Here is a 20,105-nt window from a genome sequence, read left to right on the forward strand (position 1 = left end):
TTCTTAGTTCAAGAATCCTAGCTGATCTCAGAAATGGTGATACTCCAGACTAAGGAATTTATTATAATAATTTAGAAGTGTACCTCATTTATATGAATTAAATGCTTTCATTCTTAAAGTGGTTATTAATGTAATAATCTCTGCATTGAATACAAAATAATCAGATTATATACAATCATTGCAGTGTAAATTCTGAAATTTCCCAGTTTTCATGTGATTTTGGCACTCTATGAATGAAATACTTTTACACACCGCTTGCTAGCAGCCTGCTCATACATTTTTATGATTAAAACCATGCCCTTGAACTCTACAGTGCATGTCTGAAATTTATGGCATACATGCATTTCTTTATGCATCTAGTTAGGGGTGCACATGCGTGTATCTAACATTTGTATAAATGTTCTAAGTTTTCACCGTTCACATGTGTTTTCATATATTCAGCTCACCTTTCCATTCCCTTGGGAAAGTATGATTTAGATTTTTATTCTGGTTTTGGAGATTAACTTGGATCAAAAAGTTTTCATTAACTGCAGTTTGTTTTCAGTAATTTATGCTTGCTGTTACCTCTGAAAATCTGAGGTGGTTAAACGTACAGCATGGATGATACATACCACGACCCTTTGGCACAGTACAACTGGTAGTGGCTGTTTATATGTGCAATAAAATTGTGATCAATCTCTGACACTTACTACAGACTTCCTGCTGCTTAGAAATGTGTACTGTAATAGCATTTGTATGTTTTCTGTTCCCTTAAGAGTTCAGTATGCTGCTTCACAGGAGCAAAGAAAATTAGAAGTAACATCACAGACACTGTGATAGAAATAAATAAAGTAGCAATTTGTAAACTCTTCCAGACAGATCTTTACATATAAATGCAGGAGTCTCTATATATAGGTATAATGTGACTATAACTTAATAATAGGGATTATGTTTATATGTTGTGTGTATAAACACAGTTATTTTGTTTTATATATTACCGTTTCAATTGTAAGAACCTGACCTTTTCCTCTCCTCCCAATAACTAGACCACAAGAGACACCACTTAGTACACTACTTGAAGATGAAACTAATATCTTTAAGTTTTATGAGGGCGGTTTGTTTCTTTTCCTTTTTAAGCATTTGAATGGAAAGACTAAAATTCATTAGTCTTTTTTGAAAGATAAGTTTCTGAATTTTAATAAGACAATAATGGGTAAAAATGACCAGATTGCCATTGATTTTACCTTTTTAGTGTGGCAGACAGTTAATACTTTTCTGGGATATGTGAACATAAAAATAACTATAGACAGCATACAACCATTTTACCAGTTGAGAAGAACAGGAAAAAAACCAAAACAAAACAAAACAAAACAAACTTCCATATTCTAATATCAGTATAAATTAAACTACAGTAAATTTCCCATATCCCATGTAGCATCACCTACTTTTTCTGACATTTCACTAAGCTTATTATAGGTACTATAGAAAAGTATATAATTCATTATCAAGTCTTTTAAATAGAATGAATAATTTCTGTTCTTACTAATAGGATATGTCTGAAATGCTGATAAAATTTGAGTTACTGAAAGCTTCAATATAATTTTAATGGGTAGAGGATTTAGTTATGTGAAATATAAAGTGGGTCCGAGGAATATCTAGTGATTCTATCTTGTTTCATATCCAGTCTGAATTCTGTGCAAGTCTGTGGGAGAGAATTTTATCTTCTTAGTGCAGATGAAGAGCTGCTGCAATGCTATACACACTATTTTTTCTTACATTTTTGTCCCATAATTGCCTTTTTCTTCCCTTTAGTTAACATATTCTCAGAAAGTCATATTTGTTTAAATGCAGAAAAAATTTAAAGCATGTGCACAAAATATTTTTTTAGTTGGGCCTTGGACTCCAGTTCATACTGATGTTCTAATATATCTGGCACAGCAGCACACAGAGATGGGATAATTTTCTTCAAGCCATGATACTCCACTGTCAATCTCCATTCTCCATTAGACTTATACATGGGACAAATGGGGCTGTTGAAGGGTGAACGAGTCTTGCTGACCACTCCTTGGCTCTCCAGCTAGCAGATCATCTTATGAATGGGGATCATGGAGTCTTGATTTGTTCAGTACAGCCCGTGATGCACTGTCATGGTGGCAATTGATACTTGCTGTTCTTCTACCTTCAAGAGTCCTACAACAGAAGGACCTTCACTATTAGATGTATACAGCCCATGGGCAATCATTTAATTATTCATATGGAAGTTATATTCATTCCTTGTTTCTATACATTTGGAGTACTCCTTAACTCTTTCCATTTTCCATTCATGCTTTATGAGGAAGGGAAAGTTACTGATAATTACTGTCATCCCTGATTGATCATGTCCTATTCCTACTAAACTATTATAATGCATTCTGGTGAGGCTACTATAATGAAACAGCCATATATTCCTGTGTTGTGTTTGTTTTATTTATTAAGTAGTGCTTTACAAAGTGCCTTATGCCATTGCACTTTAACATAGGTTTCCAGGTTGCTAGAGAACAGGAGGTTGCTTGTGATAAAAAAACATCATATGTGGCTGTTGATATCTTTCTTTTTTTAAAAATAAATTTGTGGTGGCTATGAGTGGAGATGGAACTTGAAGGTTGAGAACTGCAAATATAATGTTATCAAATTAAAATGTGCACTTCACTTTATAGCTTTTACCTACAATTCTTTCCAGAAACACAGTGAAATTCTTTCAAACTGTATTATTTGCACTTCCAGCAGTTTGAAAGGTGTGTCTAGCTGAATGTAATAACCATAAATATGTGATTACAGGTAATTTAAAAGCAGTAAATTTACAGAATGACAGAATCACAGAATATGCTGAGTTGGAAGGGACCCACAAGATTCATCGAGTCCAGCTCCTGGCCCTACACAGGACCATTCCTAAGACCATTCACACCATGTGCCTGGGAGTATTGTCCAACACTCCTTGAACTCTGTCAGGCTTAATGCTGTAACCACTTCCCTGGGGACCCAGTTCCAGTGCCCAACCACTCTCTGGTTGAAGAACCTTTTTCTAATTTCCAACCTAAACCTCCCCTGACACAACTTCAGGCCATTTCCTTGAGTCCTATCACTCGTCATCACAGAGAAGAGATCAGTGCCTGCCCCTCCTCTTTCCCTCATGAGGAAGTTGTAACTGCAATGAGGCCTCCCCTCAGTCTTCTCTTCTCCAGGCTGAACAGACCAAGTGACTTCAGCCCTTCTTCATACAGCTTCCCCTCAAGACCCTTCACCATCTTTGCTGCCCTCCTTTGGACACTCTCTAATAGCTTAATATCTTTCCTATATTGCGGTGCCCAAAACTGCACACAATATTCAAGCTGAGGCTGCACCAGGTCAGAGCAGAGCGGGACAATCCCCTCCCTCCACCAGCTGGTGATGCTTTGCCTGATGCCCCCCAGGACACGGTTTGCCTTCCTGGCTGCCAGGGCATTGCTGACCCATATTCAACTTGCCATCGACCGGGGCCTCCAGGTCCCTTTTCATGGCACTGCTTTCCAGGATCTCATTCCCCAGTCTGTACAAACATCCGGGGTTGCCCCATCCCAGGTGCAGAATCCAGCACTTTCCCGTGTTGAACTTCCTATGGTTGGTGATTGCCCAGTCCACTAATGAAAATAACAAATAGCTAAATCCAGAATTAATTTATGAACTGAATCACAGAAGTGAATCAGGCCTATTTCATTCAATGGAAAAGCTATTAAAATAATCAGCTAATGTGTTGAAGAGGAAGGCAAATCTCACTTGAACCTGCATCTCTTCTTCTTTCCTGCAGGTACTTGAATTGTAACACCTTCAGACATTTCCTTTGTTAGTGTATTTCCACTTTCTATGCAATATATAAATATTCATTAGCATAGTAATTAGAACTTGGGTTTCCCATGTAAATTGCTTCAACAAACAGGGAATAGAATAATTTTTAGTGTCTCTGGCTCATTGAGTATATGAATAGTTATTGAAAGGAGTAAAAAGTTTCATCAGGAGAGACAGAAATTTACTTATCAGCAAACTGCCTGTAGTAATATAGATAAGAGAGTTCCTGGGAAATAGGGGTTAAATAGCCTTCAGGTAAAGCTGAAATGTAAGGATGAAATTTCCATACAGTTGATGATTGTTCAGAGAACTTTGTTATCAAGCAAAAGGTGATGAACACGCTAGTGGTATGTCTTTTTTTCTCCTTGTTTTTGTGTTTGGTACCTATGTTAAAGTTTACCATGTCAACAGAAGAAACAAGATAAAAAATGTTCATTTGATTTTCTTTCAGATGTCACTCACTCACAGATGTCACTTCCACTCAAGTATTGTGCAAAATCATTTGCACAGTTCCCTAGTCTTATTTTTGCTAATAGATAATTGCTTACCCAGTTCTTTTTAGGGAGTATTCCCCCACCACATGAAAAGCACAGGATATATTAGTTGGAAAACTTAAGGCACAAGTTAACAGAAACCATTTTATATATTAGAAATTAATATCACAACCTTTTAAACAAAATTGATCTTAACATTACAGATGTCCTTTCAAAAGTAGGGATCATTATCAGTCCGTTTTTATTCTAGAGTATTGTCATCCCACAACATGATTTAACATAGTTTAGGCCAGTCGTATTGGCAGCAAACTGTGTAAAACAGTTTGGGATTTTTCTAAAGCTTTTTAAACCAGTGTAAGATCAGGTATATTGAAGTGGTTTACTTTATTCTGGACCATTATAATTTTTGGTTTGAGTTAGAGATGGAACTTGGTGTAAAAAAACCCCCCACAAGTATGCTCTTGGTCAACAAGCAATAGATAGAGGAGACTCAAAGAAGGAAAAAGACAACAGAACAAAGAGGATTCTGTATTTGTGAAGATATGTATTGCACCTTTCTCCTTTATATGTATACAGTAATTGGAAAGGTGACTTCTGATAGCTCATGGGTCATATACCTGAAAGCAATGGTTGCAACTAAGTCAAAAATCTGGCAAGGTCTTTTCTTTCACATAAAGAGACATTTTTCCCTAAAAAATAAATTTTAAAAAAAAAGTAAAAGTATGAGTAATTACAGAGGAACATTCAAAAGCACTGTTTAAATTCTAGGGGAGAAAAAGATCTGTAAAGATGATTAATGGTTATCAGCTATAAAATAAGTGCTTTTAAGCTCTGTCAACTTTGCTTTTCTAATGAGGACTTAACTGCTCCCCAGCCTAAGCCTTTATCCAAGCTGTGTTTTGTATTTCATTTTTTTCAGTGTTTTGTATAGACATAGTTACCTTCATCATAACCTTTCAGTTCTTGTGTTTTGGCATCTCACAGATTTTGTATGCAAGTTTGGGGCTCAAGGGAAGCACATTTAACTGCAATGTCCAAGTAAGATTTGATGTGTGATGCAGGGTTATAGAACTCCTCTCAGACTTGCTTATTGTTGCAAACAGAGCCTTTGTAATTACTAGGGGATTATGGCAGGGTATGAAAGACCTTGAAAGCGGCTTTTTTGCAGATCAGGAATGTGTTTGGCACAGACTCTGAAACAATCAGCTAGAGTAGTGAAGCAGAAGTATATTAAATTGTGAAGAGTTCACTGAAAAGGTCCTGATAGAAACACCTAATTAAAGAAATAAAAACTGGCATTAATGATTGTGAAAGATTCTCACTCTGGTAAGAAAAAAGAGCCTCATGAGGATGGGAAATGAGATGACAACAGAAATACAGTGGCTTCTTCCTCTTTCTCAGCAACAAAAGTAACAAAATTTGAGGTTATATTACATAAATAAGAAAAATTTAATAGAAGCTAATTATTATGGCACATTACCTGAATTAATATGCAAGATTAACAGACCAATAACTCAGGAAAAATTTGGTAATTCTTTTATATGTATAAATTTGTGAAAAATTTTGTATAAGAGTATGGTGTAATGTACCACAAAACTACTTATTATATTAGCTTTGACTTCTTAATTAGTTCCTTATCTAATTATTTTTTAGTCACGAAGGATTGCTGTATGATTTCTTTACTAATTTCTAAACAAATGAAGTCTACATATTGTTATATGAGCCATAAATTTTTACTTTCTCCTTTTCTATTTTAAAGTTTTAAACCAACAAAAACAATACAATATCTGCTAAAAATAGTTTGTGTAAGTGTTGTTGAAGTGATTTTTGTTGGTGTGTGGGTTTTTTCATTTCTGATAAAATCTTGTGCCCAATCCTGATCATAGAGGATTCAGTGATAAACTTCCTTTTCTGTAATGGAAGCTTCATTGCTTTGTACTGAGTTTGCTATTAATACTTTCTGCTTGATGATGCTTCAATTAAAGTAAATTGAGGGGAATTATTGTTCAGTAGTGAGCAGGTAGGAAAATCACACAGTGCTTTTGGAAAATTACATCTGTAAATTTAACTAATACAGTTCTGAACTGATTTTTTTTTTACAAAAGTAATTAGTAAAGCCTGAATATTTTTGTGGTTTGCTTATCTATTGAATGAATAAAGGGGTTTTCATTTCATGAACATTTCTGAATAACATAATGAGATGCCTTTTTTGTTTGGGGTTTTTTTTATATTTTATTTTTTCCCTACAATTTAGTCCATAATATATTAAAAACATATTTGAAGCCCATTTGACAATATTTTTCTTTTGTGAAATATTTCTTATATATTTGAAAAGCAAAATTCTAAAAAATTGTGACGTTATTGTTTATGTGAAAGCACCTCTAGGCCACTGTATGTTTATCAATGGCCTGGTACAATAGCCAGAAAAACCAAATAACAATTTCCACTATTATTGATATTGATACCTTCTTCATCTGTCAGTCATAAGAGAATGAACTTCCCCATAATACCCACTGTTTTCATTGAATAGTTATCCCATGAATATATCTGAGATAAGAACAATATAAATTTTATTACCATACACCATTTATCAAGAATTCTTCATTTTCCATTACAGATCTCAAAGGTTCTTATAAAGCAAATTTATATTTAAGATGATTTTACTGGCTTTATTTTTACTGGAGTTGATTGAAAATTAGGAACTTCCAGCACTAAAACTTTCTGTCCCCTCCCCCAAGACATTTTAATTGAAAAATGCATTAACTTCTTTAGCTGGAAAAGATGTTTCCCTTTTTTGGGAATGCCGGGGGGAGAATTTAACATGGGAATCATAAAACGTTAGACTTCCCATGAGAAGCAAAATTTATGCAGATGAGCATGTTCATTGGCAAAAAGCTAGTTTGAAAAAAATATAATTTACACTTGTTATTAGCAGGCAAATTTGAAATTATGATATTATTTTTGCATGTACACATATTGGGAAAAAAAAGTCCTGTATGAAACAGCAGCATATTCTTACATTCTTGTTAAGAACTAAATAGTCACTTTGTGTGCTTTGTAGAGATGCAGACCAGCAGGCAATAACACTGTATAGCAGTGGCCTAAGAATGAATACTTTTGAATATATAACATTTATATATTGAGCAAATTAAATTATTGAAGTAGTTTTATTAAGATGAAAATGTTTCTTTATCCAAAGCTGTGCTTTATTTCTAGCTTAGCATTTCACCAGCCTTTTGCTCTTGAAACCCACTTTCTGTTGGAGGATTTACATCCAGTTTACTTGTCATCGATATCCCTGTAGCTTTTGAATGCTGTCAGAAAAACTTGTAGGTTTTAGGAGAGACATATTGAAAATGAAAGAAAAATAAGAATAAGTACTGTAAGTTAATTATGCTTTATTCAAATTTAAACAGCAACAAAATTCTGTATTTAAGGTTCAGGAAAGGAAATGAATTCTCCGGTCAGTGCTGATGTCAAGTAATCAGGAATTCAGGTTTTCTGTTATTCAATATAATGTTTTGTTTTCTCATAAAACAGACTCAAATGTGTTTGGAGGTACTATATGATAAATGAAATATAAAATATCGGACAAACACTATACAACGGGAGGCTCACAACGGTTATACAAGAAATTGAAAGCTAATAGTTCCAGAAGAATTATAATGAATTATTTGTGTTATGTTATGTCAAAAAAAAAAAAGAGAAGAAAAAAGCAAGCTCATTCCTTTCTCATATGCTAAAAAGTATGCCTGCACCCTGTACTATTTCAAATGTTAACTTAATAGAGCTTCTACTGTAATTTCCCTCTCACTTCCAAGAATCTAACAGTTTGATTCATAAAATAGTTTTTAAATGGCAGTCAATCCTAACTTCACAAGGATTATTGTGTATATATACACTATATATAGGGCAGCTTCATATGTGCAAAAAATTTTAATCCAGTATTAAATTGTGAGTCTAATCTGAGCCTGCATGGAGGAAAATGTGTTTTTGCATTAAATATCTGAATATGTTTCTAGTGAATAAACTGATGGCTAAAAATTAAAAAAGCTTTCAATGAAAGTGTTGTCAAAATTCAGACTGAATTTGAAATGGCTTTATTTTTTTCGTTTTGAACAGGGAATAGATTCACAAAACTAGCAGCAAAGAAATAGTAACTGTTTCTCTTCTTCGTCTTCCCCTCTCCACCCACTCACCTCTACCCCCACAAAGCTGAAGATACATATGTTTTTTAATGCAGTAACTCCTATATATAGGAGACTAGGTTTCAACTCCTTCCCCCTGAGATATAAACCTCTATTTTCTGCCTTCCAGGGGAAGCACCAAGCCAATGGATATTCTGAAGTGGTATGCTCTCACCTGAGCTATTTGAACTGCTACTTTGACCTAGCTGTGTGCCTCCCAAGTGAATTCTTTAACCACCAGACCAAAGAGTCATTCTCTCTCTTTGACTCAGTATTTAAATAATCCATGCAGAACAGGTTTTTCCATGGGGATTGAGAGAAGCCAATTATAGATTTCTCACTGGTTTAAGATCTCTTTTGGGAAAGTGAAAATGTGGGTTCAAGAATGTGCAGACAAGGTCTTGAACCTGATTGTCCCACATTGTATATCAGATGAGGCCCTAACCACAGAGCTATTGAATAAGTGAAGAGGGAGGGATTCTCTTTACTTCCATGAATGATTTACAAAGAGTGCGTAAACCTAATCTTTCATTTCCAGTTCTTTAGCTTTGTGTTTAAATAACTTTTGCAGAGTTGCCTGTGTCTCTGGCAAGTATACAGATTAATGATTGCATAAAAATGCTACTTTTGGGAGTGTTGAAGGATAATTCTTCTCCATGCTTTTTGTTCCTAAATATTTCTTGAATATTTTTCTTAGTTCCAAATGAAATCAAAGTATGGTTCTGTTATTCAGTAAACGCATAATTTTAGTTAAATTGGGGGGAGGGGGTAGAGGAGAGAGATGACTGACTTTTTTCAATACCCCTTTTGTTAAAGCATCTAACTGAAAAACTGTTAATACATAAAACTCTGCTGCATATAATTCCGTGTTTCCTAACACTTCTTAATTCAAGAACCTGTACTGAACTGGTGTGCTTATATTTAAAAAATGTAGTAGAACTTCCTAGCTACATGAATGCTTATTTCAATTCAGACACAAAGATTGATACAAAACCAGCACTGCCTATTTATGAAATCTGAATCATTTTTCTCTATCTCTTACATTGCCAAAGAATTTAGGGAAAAGTCAAAATAAAGTACAGTCTTAATTTAGTGGATGATTTTCCCTTCCTGTAGAGTTGTAATAAAGGAGAAGAGTGGAAGTGTGCCATTCCCTAACTAGAAAGAGAGCTTGGTTTTAATCTTGGTTTCCCAAGCTATCTTTATATCAGTGCATGAGTGGTTGAGAACATAACATGCACTTCCTTTTCCAAGAGATATACAATAGAAAGATCAAGACACAATCCAGATAATCAAGTCAAGCTTCCTAAACCTTCATGACTAGGTTCCTTCACCTCTACCTTTCTGATGTTTACCCAAGAAAATGAAGAAATTCTTTCCTTTTCTGATTGCACATATTCAAAGAAATCCACTGTGCATTTCATGGGGGAAGGGAATAGTCTATGCACATTAAGTGTCCTGGAAATCTAGATCTGCTATGAAAGGCAGTTATACCATAGCAGGTATTTACGTAGCCCTGATGTTCTCACTTAAAATCAGAAGATTGTTTTGAAATATCTAATAGATTTGATTATTGCTGGTGCTTTTTTATTAAATGCTGATAGAAAACATACTTGAACCCAGAGTTGTTCATATGTGTCAGTTCTCCCAAAATAATGCATTTTTCTAGAAGACTTCTAATGAGAACATCCAAAGAAATCAACATTGTTTCTGGAAGAGTCAGGTGTATTTACTAACTGGTATTTTTTTGTTTGTCGACCCTTTTGCAAAAATATTAATGCATAGAATTCTTAAAGTTCTTTGTTCAAGCAAAAGCTATTGCTAATAGAATATGCTGAATTCTATTTTTAACCAATCATCTGTCTTTCTCAATTATGCTGGATCTTCTTAGTCCATAAAACTAAAACTAGTTTCCATTCTGAGAAATTAGGATATTTCAGCCAATGTTTTATTTTTAAGACCAAAAATGTGTTCTGAACTACGGAGGTGAAAATCATAAAATGCAAATAATCGGTCTTTATTTCTTTCTTCCCACTCCCATATCCTTAGATTTAAATGGTATATTAAAAAACTGTAATACATTATTTTATTAGTAATTCTTATACATGTTCTGTTTTGTATCTAATAATCTTGTCATACTTTATGGATTTAATAAAACAAGAAAAAATAAATGAAGTGGTATACAAAAAAGCATCCAAATATAAATCTTGAAAGTGATTATCCACTCATACAAAGCAAATACAAGTATGAAGTTTTAGTACATGGACAACTGCACTGCATGCAGGGTTTGATGAAACCTGTAAGCTGACCATGAAATCAGTAGGGTAGGCAAACCTGGGGTGTATTTCTTCTGTCCTGCCCAATCAGCACAGTACGTGAGCTAACTGGCAGCAGCAAAGAGATGCAAAATTAACAGAAACAGAGGAATAGAAGGTGCTGGAGGTCTTTAAGGAGTCTTTAAGGACATCCCTCAGTTATCTCAGCATGTCTCTCTCAAGATTTTCCACAGTTAACTCCCACCTGGTACACAGTATATATTCTGTATCAAATCTGCCTCCTCCAGCTTAAATCATGCACATTCTTCAATGATACTTGCCACCTGAAATTGTTTTCTTACTTCATCACATATCAGAAGACTAAAACTGATGCTCAGGAACTTTAAAAAACTTAAAAATTAAAAGAACTTTAAAAAACTTAAAAACTAAAAGAACTTTAAAAAAAACCCTAACCTAAAAAATTCCCAAACTGAAACTTGCAAATATGGGAACCTTTCCTGGCTTATTTTTCTCAATACCAAGCAAAATCTTAAGAATGAAAAATATGAAATCATAAAAGGAATAGCTTAAAGCATGCTTTCTTCACAATAAATTTATGTTCAGCACATATGAAATTAAAATTCTTTGTTCTTAATTAGTAAGAAAGTTTTAAAATATGTATTTTTTGTCTAAGCATTAGATGATCAGGTGCCTCTACTCTTTTGCTTCAGGGCCTCTCTTGTTGAGTCGAGCCTGTGATGGAGCCTTATGGATTTCTCTGGTTTTGTAGTATTTAGTAGATGAAGTTAATCTCCAATTAAATGATTTCCAAAATGATTTTCCAATCCCATAAATATTTAACAGTAGAAATAATAACAAAGTGCTTGAGTTAGATAAGGTTTCGGTTATGGCCTACTGAATTACACAGATAATTACTTTGTGTGAAACTATGCTTAGATTCTACAGGATGTCCATTAATTTAAATATTTAAAAAAAATAAAGAAAAAAAAATGGAAAAAAAAATCTTGCTCAACCACTAAATTATTTAGGTCTCAAGCAAGGTGCAACTTTAATAAAATATTTCTAACTAGACTTTTGAAGTGGTTTATATAAAGCAGGCAACTGTTCAGTCTTTGTAGAACTGGTATACTGCAGTTAAAATCATGGAGTATTTTTCTTTTGTCATTGTACTTAGTTTTTATTTTTCCTATAAAAATGGGGCAAATTCCACATTCACCTGAAACGTAGAACTGAATCTTTCTGTTACATATTCCCTGCCTGAATGTCACACTAAGACCACTTAAGTCACTTCAGTCAGAGATGTTCGGAAACACTTCTTCTGAGTACTTTAATTGTTCATCAAGGCCTAACCCTTTGAACATTGCTTTAAGGCATTTTGGCTCTGCTCTGAGTCACTGAAGCAAAATTGGAGCATCTGGATGCAGTGTCAAAATAGCCCAGGCAGCTTCAGTGCGGCACCCAAGTGGATAATCTCGACACAGAATACAAACACTGCATTAGCGATTGCCGGAAGGCTACAGTTCATCTTCCTCTGAAATACAATACAAGAAAAGTTAAAGGATGATACTTTTTTCTTTGTATCTTCTATTGTGTGAACAAAGAATCAAGCTGTGTTTTGATGCTTCGTCAAGTGTTTGGCAGCATTTTCAATCCTTGTTTGCTCTGCTAATCCACTGATTTTTATTTTTGGACAAAGCAATGGATGTTTTTTATAGTTTATGCTGTATTAGATATGTGAATGCAAAAGAAGGAATCCAGTTCATCATGTTGCCTTTGAATCAGAGTATTGAATCAAAGTAGAGGAAGAATAAATGCAATATATTTTAGTTGCCTATTAGTAATACAACATCTAATTATACTCTGTTAACTTGTACATAAAATTTCTATAATTCTATGACTTATGTGAAATTTTATTTCTTTTGCTTTGTTTGCTTTCACAGATGGCAGCAAAATTGCATTTCATTGATTGAAAAGAACACTGTAAGTAATTCTTTTTGTTTCTCCTGTTCAATTAGGTTTCACATTTTATTTTTCTGAATCTGCTAAAAATTTATCTCATGGATAAAACTGTGTTCTTCCTTGAAAACTGGTGCACAATTAATGCTCTGTGAGAGCCCGTGAGACATCTGGCATGTGGCTACAGATACAATCCCCAAGCCAGATTTCTTTTGCCATCGGCAAGAATAGTTTGTGTAAGGCTTAGGCCAACAGGTCAAGAAATATAAATGCAGAAGCATGCTAAACATACCACCTGACATCAGGCTTTGCCTGGAACATGGTTGATCTGTAGAGTGCACACCAGAATGAATACTGGAGTGAAAAACTGGGGCACAGCAGCATATATAGTTCTGTTCCCTGACTTCCTATTTTCCTAACTGCAAATCTAGAATTTTATTCTTGTATGTGTAAAAGTGAAACTAAATACAAACAGAAGAATCAGACTGACTCGAAGCTTTATTTTTGTTTAATTCAAATAATGCTTTCATGTTATATATATATACATACATATATATATATATATATATATGTATGTATATATACATATATATATATATAAACCCAACATACAGTAAAATTATTTGTTGTTTAATGATACTAAAAAACCTCTGCTAAACACTCTGCCTCACACTACTATTCAAACTATTCACACTACTCTTACAAATGCATTAACAAAATATATTCTGTTTGGGACATGTTAAGTAAATGGGTAAACTCTTTTTCTAGCATGTCTAGCTGCCATTAAATTAGTTAGCATTCATTGTAATTACACTGATCGTAATGAATTCATTTAGTATTAATGTGAACATTATACATCTTTTTAGGCACTCCATTATAATTCAGCAATAATTAATGTGCATAATAAATGAAGTGTTACTACTCAATGCTATGATAAAGCCATGTTGTTTCATTTGAAAAGCTTTAGAGGAAGTATGTAATCTCACTGGTATTCCAATTGTTGCCAAAAGATATTCTTCAATGGCAAAGGGCAATTCACATTGGAAGACTTGTTGACTTTTCAGAGAGATTCCATGTTTGCACTTTTGTAGTGATTCACTTATAAGATACTAGCATTTCAAGTGAAGTGCAGTAGCACTTACATTTTATGATTTCTTCCTTTCTACTCCTACAAGAGTAACCCAAAACTGAGAATGGAATATTTTCTGCTGCATAAAAATAACGACTAGGGGAAACATAGCCAAAGAAGAATGGCCATATCAGATTAGGATAAGAATTGTCTGGACAACATCCTCTCTCTGGGCATTGATAAATAAATATCCAGAGAAAAGTGAGAACAAGATTCTCTACCCTCCAGCATTTTTAGCTGATGAAATTTCATCAGATGTAGGTAGTTTCTAAGATTAAGATTTTTTGTTTTGTATTCCATGAATTTATTCCCATAAACCTATTTAAATCTTAGAATAGATACCTTTGTAAAAAGTGTGCAAAGGTCTACTACCCTGTTCATTTTATGTATCAAGAACTACACTTTTTTTGTTCTGAATGTGATTTCTTCTATCTTAATTTGAATCTACATTCCATTGGATTTACTGAGCTGTAAACAGTCCTTTCCCTGTACTCCACCAGTGATTTGTGACCCTCATCTATTCCTTGTTCGGAGATCTTTTCAAGAGAAGTATCCTACTCTGCTCTCTGTACAGAAGGTGTTGTTCAACTTTGTTGCCCTGTTTTGGATTTTTGCATGTGACTTTCAAAGTGCAAGAAGTTCTTAGTTTTATACTATTTCAAAATTACTCCTTTAGCTTTTCCTTCTTAATTTCTTAATGAATACTGATATTGAACAGTTAAGCAACTATGGGCTCATTTCTCCACAGTGATTGTCAACTCCCAGCTCACTTAAATTTCCCACCTTCCCTCACTCCACTTTTGTATCACTTTAAATTTATTTACATTTATTCTACCATTGTATTTCCCTGTCACTCAGGCTTATGAGCACAGAATTTCTGAAATTCTACATTGTCTGTCCTTGTCCTGCCTAACCCAAATAGCTCTGATCAGGAACATTTCTCAACAGCTCTCATCCCCTTTTCCCAGATCATTTATGAATGTTGAACAGCACAAGCTGTCTTTGCAAAAGTCCACTCTTGAGTTTTGTATTATAGTATAACTTGAACAATATGGACTTCAGTATATTAAAGTCTGTCAAAAGGCAGACTGTCTTTTTTTGTATCTGCTATTTAACTTTTCATTCAAATTTATTTTCACTGCAATTTACATCTTCCAGATCTCAGTATCTTTATACTTCAGTAGTCAATAAGTCATTTCATTTGTGAATTATCTTACAACTCTTGAGTGAATACTGTCTTTCTAATGATTTGTTACTATTCACATTCTCATCACTTCCTTTCTCCTTCAAGTGGATGTTCCCACTGAGAGTTATTAGGATACATTATTACACAGCAAGCAATCTTTACCTGTAGTTTTACAAAATATGTCAATGTAATGCTAATTAATAAGAATTCAGCTAATCTTTGAACTTCTGACTTTTCTTCTGCTGATATATTTGACCTTGGGCATATTACTTAACCTCTACACCTCTTTATTGTTTCCCTTCCTGTTGAACTTTACAGATTACATGTTTGCTAGGTATTCTTATTTATGTTTTCACAATAAAATTAATTAAATTTTTGGAATAAAGTATTGGATAAAATGAAATAAAACAATTTTTAATAGTTATTAAATAGATGCCCTCGTGAGAGAGAAAATCATAAACTATTTGGAACTACCCTAGATTTTAGAAAAGTTCTTTGATTACTTCAGAAGAATAAAATTATAAAAGAAATTATTTTGTACACTACATACTGAATTTGCCTACTTTCTTTTGTAATTTTTAAAATTGATTTATTAATAAGGAAGACAATGTTTTTAATTAAAGTAGACCAGCACAGTCACTACAAGCGTTGCTTCTTATTGAACTCAGCAGTTACCACTTATGAAATGTTAATGAAATTTTTGCCCTTTTTTGTATTACAATCTTTCCTGTCTTTCCATTGTTAAGTATCTTTCTCCCTTTCTCAGGAAAAATTCATTCATCCAGCTTCATTTTGCTTCTGTATGGAGGAGACTGCAGCACTAAACTTTAAATAGATCAAAATCAGATCTAGTTATTAATGTTTAAGTTAACATGTTGAAGGCTTGGTTTCCTCAAGTAAACCAGAGAATCATGTTCTCAATACCACTTTTGCTATTGTTGTATACCTACAAGGTTTCATTGTCATGAAGCTCTTTTCTGTTTAGATCTGATCTTAGGCTCTGTGGAAGTCTTCTACTAGTTCTTTCTTATAGGCTTAGTTAAGAACAGTCCTATCTACCTTATCATTATTCTGTAACACGCCATTAGAAATCTTTTTTTTAATAAATAAATAATGATCCAAAGTATTTACCTCCAGTTACTATTAGGGATTTATGACCCTATTTGCAGAGATACTGAACTCCAACAGCTATGGTTGAAATGAAAGGGAGATGTTGACTCAAAATTCCTGTAGACATGAGATTACTAATACATAGAGTTGGTCAATGTTTAAATCTTTCATTCTGTTTTTGTTAAATAGATGGTACACTATTTAACTATTTCTGTCAAATACTATTTTCTCATTTCTTGTGAAGGATGAATTCTGTTTCTGAATGTCTCCAGAGGTGGCAAAAAAGTTTAAAATTTTAATGACAAAATTAATGGCATTTAAATTTTTTGTTGAAAAAATGCCAATTAATGCATGCATACTTTAAGGGCATACTCTGTGTGATTTGTACTGATGTTTATTTAGTGGCACAAAGGAAGTGTAGCTTAGGCTTACTCCTACCTTTCTGGTATGGACTAGCTTGGATAATGAGTGGCTTTTCCTTTTTAATCTGACATCTTAATCTGTATTTTTTCAGGCAACAATGCTATCTCTTTTATTTTCTAAAGATACTCAGTATTTGCTCCTCTTGTTTCCATACATCTTCTTTTTGGATGTCACTCCATTAACATTTGTTTAATTGGTGCATTTTTCTCTCAATTTTTGTGACTTCTTAAGGCCTTTGCTCTTAGGCACAGTTTTTCCTTTCACGACTGATACTGGTGGTTATGTTTTTAACTACCTGTATGGTGGCTGTTCTGGAGCTATTCTTGGGAAGAGTGGGAATAATTCAGTTAGATGAGTCTATCAATGGTACATCTAGTTCTTTTACAATAGAAAGATGGAGAAATGCCTATGTGGGAATACTCATAAAGAGTTTTCTCATGGAAATATATGAAAACAGCTATTAATCCAAATAAAATGTCTTAAAAATGTGGTTGTCTTGAATCAATTCAATTTAAAGGGATTTTAAGAAACCAGGTTCTGACTGAGATCCCAGCAAGGAGGATCAGATTGCAAATTGCACCTTGTGTGCCCAGTGCTTAAGCATTCTTAAGGATTCTGTCCCATTGCTTTCACTTAAGCTTTGCTTTTCAAGATTAGGACCTATCTCAGTAAAGGAATTAAAAAATAGGTGCCTGAAGACATACTGTCTCAGAGATATGCAATACAACAGACTTTAGCCCAGAGCCCCTTTCTGCTAGTGTTGTTTAAGGTCTCAGAAAAATAGTATTTACAATGAAAACCTTTAACAACCTTTTAACATGCTTGCTAGCAGGCACTGATTTAATGGTAATGTGACAGCTAAGATTTTAGTGAGAGACCCTTTTATTTTTCTAAGAAAAGAGTTACACATTCTGAAAACCAGACAGATTTTTCTGGCCAGTGTCTCCTCACGTTTGTGCCAGTAGGGATTTGCTGACTACGCAAATTATCTTTCATAAGTTAGCACATGTCAATCTTATATAAAAATGTTTGTCTTCCTTTCTGACATTTCTCTAAATAGTCATTTTTTAAAAAAAATGGAAACAGACTTCATTGTTTTTAATAAGTGGCTACATAATGTTCCCCCCCAAAACTGCTGGACTTATATGATGCAAGACATCAATTTACTTGACCTTGCACTCTAGCAAATCAAATTAAATTTCTTAGAAAATACATTTAAAATTGTCAGTAGAGTTTTCTCTGGGAAAAAAAAAGTGAAAAGACAATATTATAATCTCAATAACATTTATATGGTTAGAAAAAGTGCTGATACATGAAATTAAGCTCTGTTGTATTTCACCTATTATTCTGGATGAAAAGTGCTTTATTTCTTATTTGTTCTAGCAAGTCCTATTACTGTATCTCTACATACAAGCTATGTTATTTAGTCATACCTGTGGTCAACTAGAAATTGTTATATATCACAGCAGATCTATATTTTTTATAGAGAGTATCCTAATATAGATTTTCTTACCTGACACCTTAATCCTTTTAATTTGTATGTAATTTTGTATTCTTAAAATACATAATTGTACTTATTTTATGCCTTTGCCAATTTTTAACCTATGTTGTAGTGGTTTCATATAATGACAATTGCATTTTAGAAGAAATCTTGGTTTAGAATCTGAGTGGAAGAAACTAGAAGAAGTGAAAGACAGTACAAGAAGTACACAAGAAGTGTAGATTTGCTTCTTGATTTGTGTGTTTCAAAGGTCATGTATTTGGACCAAACTAGAATTTGCTAACTTTAATTTCTGGGTTTGGGGGCAAAATTCTAGTCTTATTTATTTTTCACACTACCCTTTAAATTCTTAATTAAGTAAACTGAATTTCCGAACCTATCTTATTGTATGCTGATATATCCACCAGTTGTATTAATGTGTTTCTATTAAAAGTGATTAGTTCATTCTGATTTCAACCAGAAGTCAGTTACAGGACCACAGAAATATATGGAGCATTATAGTTAAATATCCCTAGATATTTACAGGTAAAATTTTGTATTATTATGAATTGCAACCTCTTTTATATTTTCAAAGTTCTTACAATGATAAGAGATGCAGATTAAAAGAGATGAAAAAGGAATTTTGGAAGTCCTGCTTCAATTCAGCTTAAAACAACTCTTGACTATTATATGATTTTGCAGTGTTCTATTGTTTTTTTTCAGAAACAGTAAATTATTTCCTGATTCACTATTTGTGTCAGAGTAGAGAGATTATTCCTGCTATTGTCACCAATATCATCCATACGACATTTTAGTTCCTCAATGCAGTGTCTAAAGCCATCTATCTTGAAAAGTGAGATAGAGTACTCTTATCTGTGATAATTCTGAACCAAAAGCAGCATATTTCCAATATTTAAGCACTCTGATGATTTTCCTATTTTGAAAATTTAAGAATTGTGTTTGAAACATATGGTTACGTATGATAAACATTTTCAATAGAGGTAATGGCAGAAGTGATCCATTGATCCACAAATGCCTATGGTTCTTTCCTGTTTTTTCATTTATGTTTCTCACTGTGAGAGATTGTAAGAGCAAATATTTCACTTGGTATCAAATTCCCACAGTATGAAACTGTTACAACACTACTAATTCAAGCCCCACATCAATATCAAACTGTCACTATTACCCTGATGAGGTAAGGTGTCCTGAACTATGGATACAGTAGAATTCAAATTACAGCTGAAAGGCATTTTCTTATGTTTAGCTTATCTGCTATCGTGTTTTGGAAATAAAAAGGTGTATCGAAATTTTTAACCTATGAAACAAATTCAGTGACTACATATATGACCTAGAAAATACCACCAGCTTCCTCAGGTTAGCAGTATTCATACTTGCTTATTGTGTTTTGTTTCAAGTGATGCATTTGCACCTGAAACTATTAGGATTCAGCTGAAACAGATATTTCAAGATGTGTCCAATGCATTAGACATTACTCTGTCATCCCTTGCTCAATGCATAGTTGTGTGTTCAAGCATAACCCTTATTTAGAAGTACTGTGGAGTGGAATCTACCCTGTGGAAACACTGGAAAAAGTAAAGCTACCCAGAGGTTTCAAGCTTGCAGCAGTCATTAGTCTTCAAGCAACCTCTTTTTCAGACTAGGGTACAAAACAAGTGGTCGGAGCTACAGTATTGTTTTGCTTTGAATCCTCCAGCCTAAGTTCGTTTTTTTTCTTCTTCTTTCATGTGCTAAGTAGAGGCATGTATGAGATTTTTGCAGTAGAGAGAAAATAGTGTAGAAAAGTTTTCTTACAGTCAGTTTGCAAACCTCACAGCAACCTCATTTCTGATGTTCATCATTCTTTCATGCTTCCCCTGTTGAGACTGCTTTAAAAACAGTTTCATTTATACTCTAGCAAACTGTCACACAAATTCACAACATAGTTAAATTAGACCCAGAAGTTCACTCGCCAAGCTAAGTCTGTTTTCAGAACTATCAAAAGAAAAGTAAAACATTTCAAAGAA

General features: G+C 33.7%; 1 long non-coding RNA gene across 1 annotated transcript in view; it reads right to left on the reverse strand.

The window, feature by feature from the left end:
- Positions 1-1,930: 1,930 nt before the first annotated feature.
- LOC108498149 overlaps positions 1,931-20,105 on the reverse strand; it is a 30,082-nt gene continuing 11,907 nt past the window's right edge. The window contains exon 3 of the long non-coding RNA XR_001875085.1: positions 1,931-2,169. This is a non-coding gene — a long non-coding RNA (uncharacterized LOC108498149). The remainder of the gene's footprint in view (positions 2,170-20,105) is intronic.

The sequence above is a fragment of the Lepidothrix coronata genome, unplaced genomic scaffold (genome assembly GCF_001604755.1).
Source record: "Lepidothrix coronata isolate B3197 unplaced genomic scaffold, Lepidothrix_coronata-1.0 Scaffold56, whole genome shotgun sequence".
NCBI lineage: Eukaryota > Metazoa > Chordata > Aves > Passeriformes > Pipridae > Lepidothrix > Lepidothrix coronata.